General features: G+C 42.8%; 4 non-coding genes across 4 annotated transcripts; all 4 read right to left on the reverse strand.

The window, feature by feature from the left end:
* Nucleotides 1-1,507: 1,507 nt before the first annotated feature.
* TRNAL-UAG (transfer RNA leucine (anticodon UAG)) lies at nt 1,508-1,589 on the reverse strand. The gene has a single exon. It is a non-coding gene; the product is annotated as a tRNA-Leu (tRNA).
* Nucleotides 1,590-5,711: 4,122 nt separating this feature from the next.
* Nucleotides 5,712-5,793, reverse strand: TRNAL-UAG (transfer RNA leucine (anticodon UAG)). Its single transcript has one exon. It is a non-coding gene; the product is annotated as a tRNA-Leu (tRNA).
* A 4,120-nt stretch (nt 5,794-9,913) lies between these two features.
* TRNAL-UAG (transfer RNA leucine (anticodon UAG)) lies at nt 9,914-9,995 on the reverse strand. The gene has a single exon. It is a non-coding gene; the product is annotated as a tRNA-Leu (tRNA).
* Nucleotides 9,996-14,119: 4,124 nt separating this feature from the next.
* Nucleotides 14,120-14,201, reverse strand: TRNAL-UAG (transfer RNA leucine (anticodon UAG)). The gene has a single exon. It is a non-coding gene; the product is annotated as a tRNA-Leu (tRNA).
* Nucleotides 14,202-14,976: the final 775 nt, after the last annotated feature.

Raw genomic sequence — 14,976 nt, forward strand, 5'->3', positions numbered from 1 at the left:
CTCCTTCCAGTCAGAGACAGAAATGGGTGTGAAACCAATGCTGGATCCCAGTAACCTAAACATTTGTGAAAAGAAGACAACATTCTGAATTCAGCAATGGGTAACTTGTGTAGATCTTACAACGGTTTCCTACAGAAAATAACAACTGAACTAAAAAAAAATATTGAAATTGAGGTGAAAAAAACAGCCATTTTTCTCTACGTTTTACTCTGTAACTTTTTTCTGCAATGTCAGAATTTTGAAAGCAATATACCGTTACGTCTGCTGGACTCTTCTGGTTGCGGGGATATATTGGGCTTGTAGGTTCATCAAGAACCCTAGGTATCCAGAGAAAATAAATGAGCTGCACCTTGCAGTGGGTTTTCTTTCTATACCGGGTATACAGCAATTAATTTGCCGAAGTATAAAGAGTGAAAAATAGGTATCAAGAAAACCTTTCTATTTCCAAAATGGGCACAAGATAAGGTGTTGAGGAGCAGTGGTTATTTGCACATCTCTGAATTCTGGGGTGCCCACACTAGCATGCGAATTAAAGGGCATTTCTCATGTAGACGTCTTTTTTACACACTGTCTTATATTTGGAAGGAAAAAATGTAGATAAAGACAAGGGGCAGTAACACTTGTTTTGCTATTCTATGTTTCCTCAAGTCTCCCGATAAAAATGGTACCGCACTTGTGTGGGTAGGCCTACCGCCCGCGACAGGAAGTGCCCCAAAACACAACGTGGACACATACAATTTTCCCAAGGAAAACCAAAACCTAGGTAAAAGAAATTGTCATTTGCAACGCCAATAGCTCTAACTCTCCCAAATGTGAGACCTTTCGCATTGCAAATGCTTGTTTTTTTGTGCAGACAAGTATTCGTGGAGCCTGCTTTGGTTCTTAAGACCTCAGACCTAAAGCAAAGCTTAGACAGAAACATAGCAATGTGCCCTTTGCACACAGTTAGAGATACAACTACATGGAGTTATTTATAGGTGAGCACGGCCATTGTGCACAATTCTGTTGTGATATAAAGTTTCGGTATGGGTTATTGAGAGCTCGTAGTTATGGCCGAGTGGCTAAGGTGATGAGCTTGAAATTCATTGGAGGTTCCTTGCGCAGGTTCGAATCCTGCCGAGTACGTCACTTGTTTATTTTAAACCTGATATTTAAAATAACTGTGAAGAACACATTTACCAACTTTATTTGGGAAGATAGATAATTTGCTTTAAATCTTTATTTAACAGAGGTTCGATTTTATTTTGCAGAGAGAAGAGCGGGGTGACCGCGTGGGGAGAACAAATTATTTGTTAAACCTTCCATTTGAAGGTGATCTAAGCAGAATGAAGGAAAACAACAGCAGCGCCCATCAGCCGATTTCTTGGGAGTCCACGGTTTAGGAGTTTACTTAGAAGGAGACTGTAAAAGAGTTTTAAAATTAGGGACCTATTGGTAGAGTCACTGTGCATGCAAATTGAAGGGGCAGGAGGGAGATGCGTCATTAAGATCTGTTAAAATCCATCTCTGGCAGCGGTGGGATTCGAACCCACGCCTCCAAAGAGACTGGAGCCTAAATCCAGCGCCTTAGACCGCTCGGCCACGCTACCTTCAGCTTTCTGTGTGTCTGTGCACTTCATGAGCACCGAAACCCTGCGTCTTGGCACTCAGTGTGGAAAGTCGAGTCGATAAACCGTTTAAAGGACATGATTACAATGTCGGGAGGGTGATGTGGTAATTGAAGGTTATCTCTCTTACTCAGTCACTGCACAAGTCTTCTCCCACCTGCTCGGACCTAGTGCAATCACCTTAAAAGACAACACTCTCCGAGCAATGACTTCCAACCAAGGTATAAGCACCTGCTCTACATAGGCAATGTGACTCCATCATTTTCTAATGAAACAAGTGTTCATACTGGTGGGCTCATTTCTTAGGGTGGGATCTAATGAATGAGCAGTTCATTCAAAAATAACCGAGGAGTTGCACGTATTCATGACATCAGCCCTATTGCCGCACCCAGTCTCCCCAACATACTGTTTAGCTTTCCAGTGACGTCATGTCTTGTGTGGCCTATTCACATTCCGCTGTTAATATTTTTTAGCCAACAGAATTCCACACTTCCCGGTCTTTGAGCTCACATTGAAAAGGCACAAGTCCCAAAATGCAACCGGGTGCTGTTTAAAACTCCAGCACTGGTGGGCGGTGCCCCAGGTGACATGGGGCCCACCTGGATGCTCTGACTGCCTTTCACGTGACAGTCACAGACACACACAGGACAGAGGTTCAAAAGCTATTCTGAAAGAAGTAAGCACAACAGGCCCACGTGAAACTAAACTTTTTAAATAGATGATTTTTGTTTCTATTGACCGGGTTCTCACTCGTTCTGCGCGCCAAGTCAAATGTAAATGAGCCTCGCAATAAAAATGCACAGAGGATGGTAAAATTCACTTCACTCTGCGCTCGTTGATGCTGAGAGCATTGTTGTCAGCCCGCACGCTTGTTATTTTGATGTGGAATTACTTGATTGCTTTGTGATAATTTTCATTACTCCGAATTGGAAGCTCCCCTACCCCAGTAATAACGTTTGAGGTATTGCCTCCCTACCACACCAACAAGGCCACCCTCTGACCAAGTCCTTTGCCTCTCTTCAGAACTACCATAAGGCCCTCCATGCACTAGGAACTTTTTGCTTGACGACCATGTAAGCGTCCTTGGAATATTGATATTTAGAAGTAACAATGTTTGTTTATTTTAACTAACTGACCTTTTTAGGGTCTCGCTTGATAGACTCTGTAGTATTCAGTAAAGGGCTTGGAGCCCGCATGTCTCTCACCATTTTTTTATTTATGTGGCACTCTTCTTTACAGTTTCCTAATTCATCAAGGCATGTCTTGCATAATTTCCGTTCCTCTCTGTAGAGCAGCGACCAAGCGTTGATTGATTCAGCTTAATCAGTGCCTGACCGCTGCTCCCCACCTGATCAAGGTACTATTTTTTCCTTTTACCTTCTAGTGCCCTGCAAACAGAAGGCTTGTGACTGGCAAAAACATGACCAGCAGGTCAACCAAAACTGTTAAGTTTTAAATTTAAATCGAACTTTCTTTTATTTTGCCAAATCGTCTTTTCCCACGTTCCACGCATGTTTTCTTTTGTTTTTGTTCGTGGGCGCTCTTCTCAAAAGATGACGATTAGCTTGTTTAAAATATTGCAAAACAACAGTGTTTCTTTATTATGTGTAAATTCTGAAATTATGCTTTGACACATAATCCTGCGGTACACTTCAATCCACCCCACTCCAATCTGCCCCACTACAATCCACCCCCATCCAGACCACTTCACCCACACTAATCCACCTCACTCCAGTCCAAATCACTCACCCGAATCCAATCCACTCTAACTCATCCCACTCCAACCCTCTCCAGCCACCCCTATCAAATCTGTCTCACTCCAATTTGCCCCACTCTAATAAAAAACAATCTGCACCACTCCAAAACAATCTGTCCTACTCCGATCCAAAACAATCTGACCCACTCCAATCTGCCCGACTCCACTTCAAAACAATCTCCCCTACTCCAATTCAAAACAATCTACCCCACTGCAATCTTCTGCACTCCAATCCAAAACAAACTACCACACTGCAATGTAAAAAAATCTGCCATACTGCAATCGAAAACAATCTGTCACACCCCAGGCAGTGGTGGCTGGTGCACTTTGAAAGGAGGGGGTGGGAGGGAACAATAGTTCATCTGAAGCTAAGTGAAGAAATTGGAATAAAATAGTGCATTTTAACCCCTTCGCTGCCAGGCCTTTTCCCCCTCAGGTGCCAGGCATTTTTGTTGGCTATTTGGGGCAGGACGCGCTTAGGCCATCATACATTTTTGTCCACATAAGCTACCCACGCCAAATTTGTGTCCTTTTTTTTGCAACATCCTAGGGATTCTAGAGGTACCCAGACTTTGTGGGTTCCCCTGAAGGAGACCAAGAAATTAGCCAAAATACAGTAAAAATTTATTTTTTTAAAAATAAATGGAAAAAAGGGCTGGAGAAGAAGGCTTGTGGTTTTTGTCCCTGAAATTGGCATCCACAAAGGGTTTGCAGTGCTAAAATCACCAGCTTCCCAGCTTTCAGGGACAGGCAGACTTGAATCAGAAAACCCAATTTTTCAACTCAATTTTGGCATTTTACTGGGACATACCCCATTTTTACGATTTTGTGTGCTTTTAGCCTCCTTCCAGTCAGTGACAGAAATGGGTGTGAAACCAATGCTGGATCCCAGTAACCTAAACATTTGTGAAAAGAAGACAACATTTTGAATTCAGCAATGGGTAACTTGTGTAGATCTTACAAGGGTTTCCTACAGAAAATAACAACTGAACTAAAAAAAAATATTGAAATTGAGGTGAAAAAAACAGCCATTTTTCTCTACGTTTTACTCTGTAACTTTTTTCTGCAATGTCAGAATTTTGAAAGCAATATACTGTTACGTCTGCTGGACTCTTCTGGTTGCGGGGATATATTGGGCTTGTAGGTTCATCAAGAACCCTAGGTATCCAGAGAAAATAAATGAGCTGCACCTTGCAGTGGGTTTTCTTTCTATACCGGGTATACAGCAATTAATTTGCCGAAGTATAAAGAGTGAAAAATAGGTATCAAGAAAACCTTTCTATTTCCAAAATGGGCACAAGATAAGGTGTTGAGGAGCAGTGGTTATTTGCACATCTCTGAATTCTGGGGTGCCCACACTAGCATGCGAATTAAAGGGCATTTCTCATGTAGACGTCTTTTTTACACACTGTCTTATATTTGGAAGGAAAAAATGTAGATAAAGACAAGGGGCAGTATCACTTGTTTTGCTATTCTATGTTTCCTCAAGTCTCCCGATAAAAATGGTACCGCACTTGTGTGGGTAGGCCTAGCGCCTGCGACAGGAAGTGCCCCAAAACACAACGTGGACACATACAATTTTCCCAAGGAAAACCAAAACCTATGTAAAAGACATTGTCATTTGCAACGCCAATAGCTCTAACTCTCCCAAATGTGAGACCTTTCGCATTGCAAATGCTTGTTTTTTTGTGCAGACAAGTATTCGTGGAGCCTGCTTTGGTTCTTAAGACCTCAGACCTAAAGCAAAGCTTAGACAGAAACATAGCAATGTGCCCTTTGCACACAGTTAGAGATACAACTACATGGAGTTATATATAGGTGTGCACGGCCATTGTGCACAATTCTGTTGTGATATAAAGTTTCGGTATGGGTTATTGAGAGTTCGTAGTTATGGCCGAGTGGCTACGGTGATGAGCTTGAAATGCATTGGGGGTTCCTTGCGCAGGTTCGAATCCTGCCGAGTACGTCACTTTTTTATTTTAAACCTGATATTTAAAATAACTGTGAAGAACACATTTACCAACTTTATTTGGGAAGATAGATAATTTGCTTTAAATCTTTATTTAACAGAGGTTCGATTTTATTTTGCAGAGAGAAGAGCGGGGTGACCGCGTGGGGAGAACAAATTATTTGTTAAACCTTCCATTTGAAGGTGATCTAAGCAGAATGAAGGAAAACAACAGCAGCGCCCATCAGCCGATTTCTTGGGAGTCCACGGTTTAGGAGTTTACTTAGAAGGAGACTGTAAAAGAGTTTTAAAATTAGGGACCTATTGGTAGAGTCACTGTGCATGCAAATTGAAGGGGCAGGAGGGAGATGCGTCATTAAGATCTGTTAAAATCCATCTCTGGCAGCGGTGGGATTCGAACCCACGCCTCCAAAGAGACTGGAGCCTAAATCCAGCGCCTTAGACCGCTCGGCCACGCTACCTTCAGTTTTCTGTGTGTCTGTGCACTTCATGAGCACCGAAACCCTGCGTCTTGGCACTCAGTGTGGAAAGTCGAGTCGATAAACCGTTTAAAGGACATGATTACAATGTCGGGAGGGTGATGTGGTAATTGAAGGTTATCTCTCTTACTCAGTCACTGCACAAGTCTTCTCCCACCTGCTCGGACCTAGTGCAATCACCTTAAAAGACAACACTCTCCGAGCAATGACTTCCAACCAAGGTATAAGCACCTGCTCTACATAGGCAATGTGACTCCATCATTTTCTAATGAAACAAGTGTTTATACTGGTGGGGTCATTTCTTTGGGTGGGATCTAATGAATGAGCAGTTCATTCAAAAATAACCGAGGAGTTGCACGTATTCATGACATCAGCCCTATTGCCGCACCCAGTCTCCCCAACATACTGTTTAGCTTTCCAGTGACGTCATGTCTCGTGTGGCCTATTCAAATTCCGCTGTTAATATTTTTTAGCCAACAGAATTCCACACTTCCCGGTCTTTGAGCTCACATTGAAAAGGCACAAGTCCCAAAATGCAACCGGGTGCTGTTTAAAACTCCAGCACTGGTGGGCGGTGCCCCAGGTGACATGGGGCCCACCTGGATGCTCTGACTGCCTTTCACGTGACAGTCACAGACACACACAGGACAGAGGTTCAAAAGCTATTCTGAAAGAAGTAAGCACAACAGGCCCACGTGAAACTAAACTTTTTAAATAGATGATTTTTGTTTCTATTGACCGGGTTCTCACTCGTTCTGCGCGCCAAGTCAAATGTAAATGAGCCTCGCAATAAAAATGCACAGAGGATGGTAAAATTCACTTCACTCTACGCTCGTTGATGCTGAGAGCATGGTTGTCAGCCCGCACGCTTGTTATTTTGATGTGGAATTACTTGATTGCTTTGTGATAATTTTCATTACTCCGAATTGGAAGCTCCCCTACCCCAGTAATAACGTTTGAGGTATTACCTCCCTACCACACCAACAAAGCCACCCTCTGACCAAGTCCTTTGCCTCTCTTCAGAACTACCATAAGGCCCTCCATGCACTAGGAACTTTTTGCTTGACGACCATGTAGGCGTCCTTGGAATATTGATATTTAGAAGTAACAATGTTTGTTTATTTTAACTTACTGACCTTTTTAGGGTCTCGCTTGATAGACTCTGTAGTATTCAGTAAAGTGCTTGGAGCCCGCATGTCTCTCACCATTTTTTTATTTATGTGGCACTCTTCTTTACAGTTTCTTAATTCATCAAGGCATGTCTTGCATCATTTCCGTTCCTCTCTGTAGAGCAGCGACCAAGCGTTGATTGATTCAGCTTAATCAGTGCCTGACCGCTTTTCCCCACCTGATCAAGGTACTATTTTTTCCTTTTACCTTCTAGTGCCCTGCAAACAGAAGGCTTGTGACTGGCAAAAACATGACCAGCAGGTCAACCAAAACTGTTAAGTTTTAAATTTAAATCGAACTTTCTTTTATTTTGCCAAATCGTCTTTTCCCACGTTCCACGCATGTTTTCTTTTGTTTTTGTTCGTGGGCGCTCTTCTCAAAAGATGACGATTAGCTTGTTTAAGATATTGCAAAACAACAGTGTTTCTTTATTATGTGTAAATTCTGAAATTATGCTTTGACACATAATCCTGCGGAATACTTCAATCCACCCCACTCCAATCTGCCCCACTACAATCCACCCCCATCCAGACCACTTCACCCACACTAATCCACCTCACTCCAGTCCAAATCACTCACCCGAATCCAATCCACTCTAACTCATCCCACTCCAACCCTCTCCAGCCACCCCTATCAAATCTGTCTCACTCCAATTTGCCCCACTCTAATAAAAAACAATCTGCACCACTCCAAAACAATCTGTCCTACTCCGATCCAAAACAATCTGACCCACTCCAATCTGCCCGACTCCACTTCAAAACAATCTCCCCTACTCCAATTCAAAACAATCTACCCCACTGCAATCTTCTGCACTCCAATCCAAAACAAACTACCACACTGCAATCCAAAACAATCTGCCATACTGCAATCGAAAACAATCTGTCCCACCCCAGGCAATGGTGGCTGGTGCACTTTGAAAGGAGGGGGTGGGAGGGAACAATAGTTAATCTGAAGCTAAGTGAAGAAATTGGAATAAAATAGTGCATTTTAACCCCTTCGCTGCCAGGCCTTTTCCCCCTCAGGTGCCAGGCATTTTTTTGGCTATTTGGGGCAGGACGCGCTTAGGCCATCATACATTTTTGTCCACATAAGCTACCCACGCCAAATTTGTGTCCTTTTTTTGCAACATCCTAGGGATTCTAGAGGTACCCAGACTTTGTGGGTTCCCCTGAAGGAGACCAAGAAATTAGCCAAAATACAGTAAAAATGTATTTTTAAAAAAATAAATGGAAAAAAGGGCTGGAGAAGAAGGCTTGTGGTTTTTGTCCCTGAAATTGGCATCCACAAAGGGTTTGCAGTGCTAAAATCACCAGCATCCCAGCTTTCAGGGACAGGCAGACTTGAATCAGAAAACCCAATTTTTCAACTCAATTTTGGCATTTTACTGGGACATACCCCATTTTTACGATTTTGTGTGCTTTTAGCCTCCTTCCAGTCAGTGACAGAAATGGGTGTGAAACCAATGCTGGATCCCAGTAACCTAAACATTTGTGAAAAGAAGACAACATTCTGAATTCAGCAATGGGTAACTTGTGTAGATCTTACAACGGTTTCCTACAGAAAATAACAACTGAACTAAAAAAAAATATTGAAATTGAGGTGAAAAAAACAGCCATTTTTCTCTACGTTTTACTCTGTAACTTTTTTCTGCAATGTCAGAATTTTGAAAGCAATATACCGTTACGTCTGCTGGACTCTTCTGGTTGCGGGGATATATTGGGCTTGTAGGTTCATCAAGAACCCTAGGTATCCAGAGAAAATAAATGAGCTGCACCTTGCAGTGGGTTATCTTTCTATACCGGGTATACAGCAATTAATTTGCCGAAGTATAAAGAGTGAAAAATAGGTATCAAGAAAACCTTTCTATTTCCAAAATGGGCACAAGATAAGGTGTTGAGGAGCAGTGGTTATTTGCACATCTCTGAATTCTGGGGTGCCCACACTAGCATGCGAATTAAAGGGCATTTCTCATGTAGACGTCTTTTTTACACACTGTCTTATATTTGGAAGGAAAAAATGTAGATAAAGACAAGGGGCAGTAACACTTGTTTTGCTATTCTATGTTTCCTCAAGTCTCCCGATAAAAATGGTACCGCACTTGTGTGGGTAGGCCTAGCGCCCGCGACAGGAAGTGCCCCAAAACACAACGTGGACACATACAATTTTCCCAAGGAAAACCAAAACCTAGTTAAAAGACATTGTCATTTGCAACGCCAATAGCTCTAACTCTCCCAAATGTGAGACCTTTCGCATTGCAAATGCTTGTTTTTTTGTGCAGACAAGTATTCGTGGAGCCTGCTTTGGTTCTTAAGACCTCAGACCTAAAGCAAAGCTTAGACAGAAACATAGCAATGTGCCCTTTGCACACAGTGAGAGATACAACTACATGGAGTTATATATAGGTGTGCACGGCCCTTGTGCACATTTCTGTTGTGATATAATGTTTCGGTATGGGTTATTGAGAGCTCGTAGTTATGGCCGAGTGGCTAAGGTGATGAGCTTGAAATTCATTGGGGGTTCCTTGCGCAGGTTCGAATCCTGCCGAGTACGTCACTTGTTTATTTTAAACCTGATATTTAAAATAACTGTGAAGAACACATTTACCAACTTTATTTGGGAAGATAGATAATTTGCTTTAAATCTTTATTTAACAGAGGTTCGATTTTATTTTGCAGAGAGAAGAGCGGGGTGACCGCGTGGGGAGAACAAATTATTTGTTAAACCTTCCATTTGAAGGTGATCTAAGCAGAATGAAGGAAAACAACAGCAGCGCCCATCAGCCGATTTCTTGGGAGTCCACGGTTTAGGAGTTTACTTAGAAGGAGACTGTAAAAGAGTTTTAAAATTAGGGACCTATTGGTAGAGTCACTGTGCATGCAAATTGAAGGGGCAGGAGGGAGATGCGTCATTAAGATCTATTAAAATCCATCTCTGGCAGCGGTGGGATTCGAACCAACGCCTCCAAAGAGACTGGAGCCTAAATCCAGCGCCTTAGACCGCTCGGCCACGCTACCTTCAGTTTTCTGTGTGTCTGTGCACTTCATGAGCACCGAAACCCTGCGTCTTGGCACTCAGTGTGGAAAGTCGAGTCGATAAACCGTTTAAAGGACATGATTACAATGTCGGGAGGGTGATGTGGTAATTGAAGGTTATCTCTCTTACTCAGTCACTGCACAAGTCTTCTCCCACCTGCTCGGACCTAGTGCAATCACCTTAAAAGACAACACTCTCCCGAGCAATGACTTCCAACCAAGGTATAAGCACCTGCTCTACATAGGCAATGTGACTCCATCATTTTCTAATGAAACAAGTGCTCATAATGGTGGGGTCATTTCTTAGGGTGGGATCTAATGAATGAGCAGTTCATTCAAAAATTACCGAGGAGCTGCACGTATTCATGACATCAGCCCTATTTCCGCACCCAGTCTCCCCAACATACTCTTTAGCTTTCCAGTGACGTCATGTCTTGTGTGGCCTATTCACATTCCGCTGTTAATATTTTTTAGCCAACAGAATTCCACACTTCCCGGTCTTTGAGCTCACATTGAAAAGGCACAAGTCCCAAAATGCAACCGGGTGCTGTTTAAAACTCCAGCACTGGTGGGCGGTGCCCCAGGTGACATGGGGCCCACCTGGATGCTCTGACTGCCTTTCACGTGACAGTCACAGACACACACAGGACAGAGGTTCAAAAGCTATTCTGAAAGAAGTAAGGACAACAGGCCCACGTGAAACTAAACTTTTTAAATAGATGATTTTTGTTTCTATTGACCGGGATCTCACTCGTTCTGCGTGCCAAGTCAAATGTAAATGAGCCCCGCAATAAAAATGCACAGAGGATGGTCAAATTCACTTCACTCTGCGCTCGTTGATGCTGAGAGCATGGTTGTCAGCCCGCACGCTTGTTATTTTGATGTGGAATTACTTGATTGCTTTGTGATAATTTTCATTACTCCGAATTGGAAGCTCCCCTACCCCAGTAATAACGTTTGAGGTATTGCCTCCCTACCACACCAACAAGGCCACCCTCTGACCAAGTCCTTTGCCTCTCTTCAGAACTACCATAAGGCCCTCCATGCACTAGGAACTTTTTGCTTGACGACCATGTAGGCGTCCTTGGAATATTGATATTTAGAAGTAACAATGTTTGTTTATTTTAACTAACTGACCTTTTTAGGGTCTCGCTTGATAGACTCTGTAGTATTCAGTAAAGGGCTTGGAGCCCGCATGTCTCTCACCATTTTTTTATTTATGTGGCACTCTTCTTTACAGTTTCCTAATTCATCAAGGCATGTCTTGCATAATTTCCGTTCCTCTCTGTAGAGCAGCGACCAAGCGTTGATTGATTCAGCTTAATCAGTGCCTGACCGCTGCTCCCCACCTGATCAAGGTACTATTTTTTCCTTTTACCTTCTAGTGCCCTGCAAACAGAAGGCTTGTGACTGGCAAAAACATGACCAGCAGGTCAACCAAAACTGTTAAGTTTTAAATTTAAATCGAACTTTCTTTTATTTTGCCAAATCGTCTTTTCCCACGTTCCACGCATATTTTCTTTTGTTTTTGTTCGTGGGCGCTCTTCTCAAAAGATGACGATTAGCTTGTTTAAAATATTGCAAAACAACAGTGTTTCTTTATTATGTGTAAATTCTGAAATTATGCTTTGACACATAATCCTGCGGTACACTTCAATCCACCCCACTCCAATCTGCCCCACTACAATCCACCCCCATCCAGACCACTTCACCCACACTAATCCACCTCACTCCAGTCCAAATCACTCACCCGAATCCAATCCACTCTAACTCATCCCACTCCAACCCTCTCCAGCCACCCCTATCAAATCTGTCTCACTCCAATTTGCCCCACTCTAATAAAAAACAATCTGCACCACTCCAAAACAATCTGTCCTACTCCGATCCAAAACAATCTCACCCACTCCAATCTGCCCGACTCCACTTCAAAACAATCTCCCCTACTCCAATTCAAAACAATCTACCCCACTGCAATCTTCTGCACTCCAATCCAAAACAAACTACCACACTGCAATCCAAAACAATCTGCCATACTGCAATCGAAAACAATCTGTCACACCCCAGGCAGTGGTGGCTGGTGCACTTTGAAAGGAGGGGGTGGGAGGGAACAATAGTTCATCTGAAGCTAAGTGAAGAAATTGGAATAAAATAGTGCATTTTAACCCCTTCGCTGCCAGGCCTTTTCCCCCTCAGGTGCCAGGCATTTTTGTTGGCTATTTGGGGCAGGACGCGCTTAGGCCATCATACATTTTTGTCCACATAAGCTACCCACGCCAAATTTGTGTCCTTTTTTTTTGCAACATCCTAGGGATTCTAGAGGTACCCAGACTTTGTGGGTTCCCCTGAAGGAGACCAAGAAATTAGCCAAAATACAGTAAAAATGTATTTTTAAAAAAATAAATGGAAAAAAGGGCTGGAGAAGAAGGCTTGTGGTTTTTGTCCCTGAAATTGGCATCCACAAAGGGTTTGCAGTGCTAAAATCACCAGCTTCCCAGCTTTCAGGGACAGGCAGACTTGAATCAGAAAACCCAATTTTTCAACTCAATCTTGGCATTTTACTGGGACATACCCCATTTTTACGATTTTGTGTGCTTTTAGCCTCCTTCCAGTCAGTGACAGAAATGGGTGTGAAACCAATGCTGGATCCCAGTAACCTAAACATTTGTGAAAAGAAGACAACATTCTGAATTCAGCAATGGGTAACTTGTGTAGATCTTACAACGGTTTCCTACAGAAAATAACAACTGAACTAAAAAAAAATATTGAAATTGAGGTGAAAAAAACAGCCATTTTTCTCTACGTTTTACTCTGTAACTTTTTTCTGCAATGTCAGAATTTTGAAAGCAATATACCGTTACGTCTGCTGGACTCTTCTGGTTGCGGGGATATATTGGGCTTGTAGGTTCATCAAGAACCCTAGGTATCCAGAGAAAATAAATGAGCTGCACCTTGCAGTGGGTTTTCTTTCTATACCGGGTATACAGCAATTAATTTGCCGAAGTATAAAGAGTGAAAAATAGGTATCAAGAAAACCTTTCTATTTCCAAAATGGGCACAAGATAAGGTGTTGAGGAGCAGTGGTTATTTGCACATCTCTGAATTCTGGGGTGCCCACACTAGCATGCGAATTAAAGGGCATTTCTCATGTATACGTCTTTTTTACACACTGTCTTATATTTGGAAGGAAAAAATGTAGATAAAGACAAGGGGCAGTAACACTTGTTTTGCTATTCTATGTTTCCTCAAGTCTCCCGATAAAAATGGTACCGCACTTGTGTGGGTAGGCCTAGCGCCCGCGACAGGAAGTGCCCCAAAACACAACGTGGACACATACAATTTTCCCAAGGAAAACCAAAACCTAGGTAAAAGACATTGTCATTTGCAACGCCAATAGCTCTAACTCTCCCAAATGTGAGACCTTTCGCATTGCAAATGCTTGTTTTTTTGTGCAGACAAGTATTCGTGGAGCCTGCTTTGGTTCTTAAGACCTCAGACCTAAAGCAAAGCTTAGACAGAAACATAGCAATGTGCCATTTGCACACAGTTAGAGATACAACTACATGGAGTTATATATAGGTGTGCACGGCCATTGTGCACAATTCTGTTGTGATATAAAGTTTCGGTATGGGTTAATGAGAGCTCGTAGTTATGGCCGAGTGGCTAAGATGATGAGCTTGAAATTCATTGGGGGTTCCTTGCGCAGGTTCGAATCCTGCCGAGTACGTCACTTGTTTATTTTAAACCTGATATTTAAAATAACTGTGAAGAACACATTTACCAACTTTATTTGGGAAGATAGATAATTTGCTTTAAATCTTTATTTAACAGAGGTTCGATTTTATTTTGCAGAGAGAAGAGCGGGGTGACCGCGTGGGGAGAACAAATTATTTGTTAAACCTTCCATTTGAAGGTGATCTAAGCAGAATGAAGGAAAACAACAGCAGCGCCCATCAGCCGATTTCTTGGGAGTCCACGGTTTAGGAGTTTACTTAGAAGGAGACTGTAAAAGAGTTTTAAAATTAGGGACCTATTGGTAGAGTCACTGTTTATGCAAATTGAAGGGTCAGAAGGGAGATGCGTCATTAAGATCTGTTAAAATCCATCTCTGGCAGCGATGGGATTCGAACCCACGCCTCCAAAGAGACTGGAGCCTAAATCCAGCGCCTTAGACCGCTCGGCCACGCTACCTTCAGTTTTCTGAGTGTCTGTGCACTTCATGAGCACCGAAACCCTGCGTCTTGGCACTCAGTGTGGAAAGTCGAGTCGATAAACCGTTTAAAGGACATGATTACAATGTCGGGAGGGTGATGTGGTAATTGAAGGTTATCTCTCTTACTCAGTCACTGCACAAGTCTTCTCCCACCTGCTCGGACCTAGTGCAATCACCTTAAAAGACAACACTCTCCGAGCAATGACTTCCAACCAAGGTATAAGCACCTGCTCTACATAGGCAATGTGACTCCATCATTTTCTAATGAAACAAGTGTTCATACTGGTGGGGTCATTTCTTAGGGTGGGATCTAATGAATGAGCAGTTCATTCAAAAATAACCGAGGAGTTGCACGTATTCATGACATCAGCCCTATTGCCGCAGCCAGTCTCCCCAACATTCTCTTTAGCTTTCCAGTGACGTCATGTCTTGTGTGGCCTATTCACATTCCGCTGTTAATATTTTTTAGCCAACAGAATTCCACACTTCCCGGTCTTTGAGCTCACATTGAAAAGGCACAAGTCCCAAAATGCAACCGGGTGCTGTTTAAAACTCCAGCACTGGTGGGCGGTGCCCCAGGTGACATGGGGTCCACCTGGATGCCCTGACTGCCTTTTCACGTGACAGTCACAGACACACACAGGACAGAGGTTCAAAAGCTATTCTGAAAGAAGTAAGGACAACAGGCCCACGTGAAACTAAACTTTTTAAACAGATGATTTTTGTTTCTATTGACCTGGTTCTCACTCGTTC

This window comes from Pleurodeles waltl, chromosome 12 (assembly GCF_031143425.1).
Source record: "Pleurodeles waltl isolate 20211129_DDA chromosome 12, aPleWal1.hap1.20221129, whole genome shotgun sequence".
NCBI classification, from domain to species: domain Eukaryota; kingdom Metazoa; phylum Chordata; class Amphibia; order Caudata; family Salamandridae; genus Pleurodeles; species Pleurodeles waltl.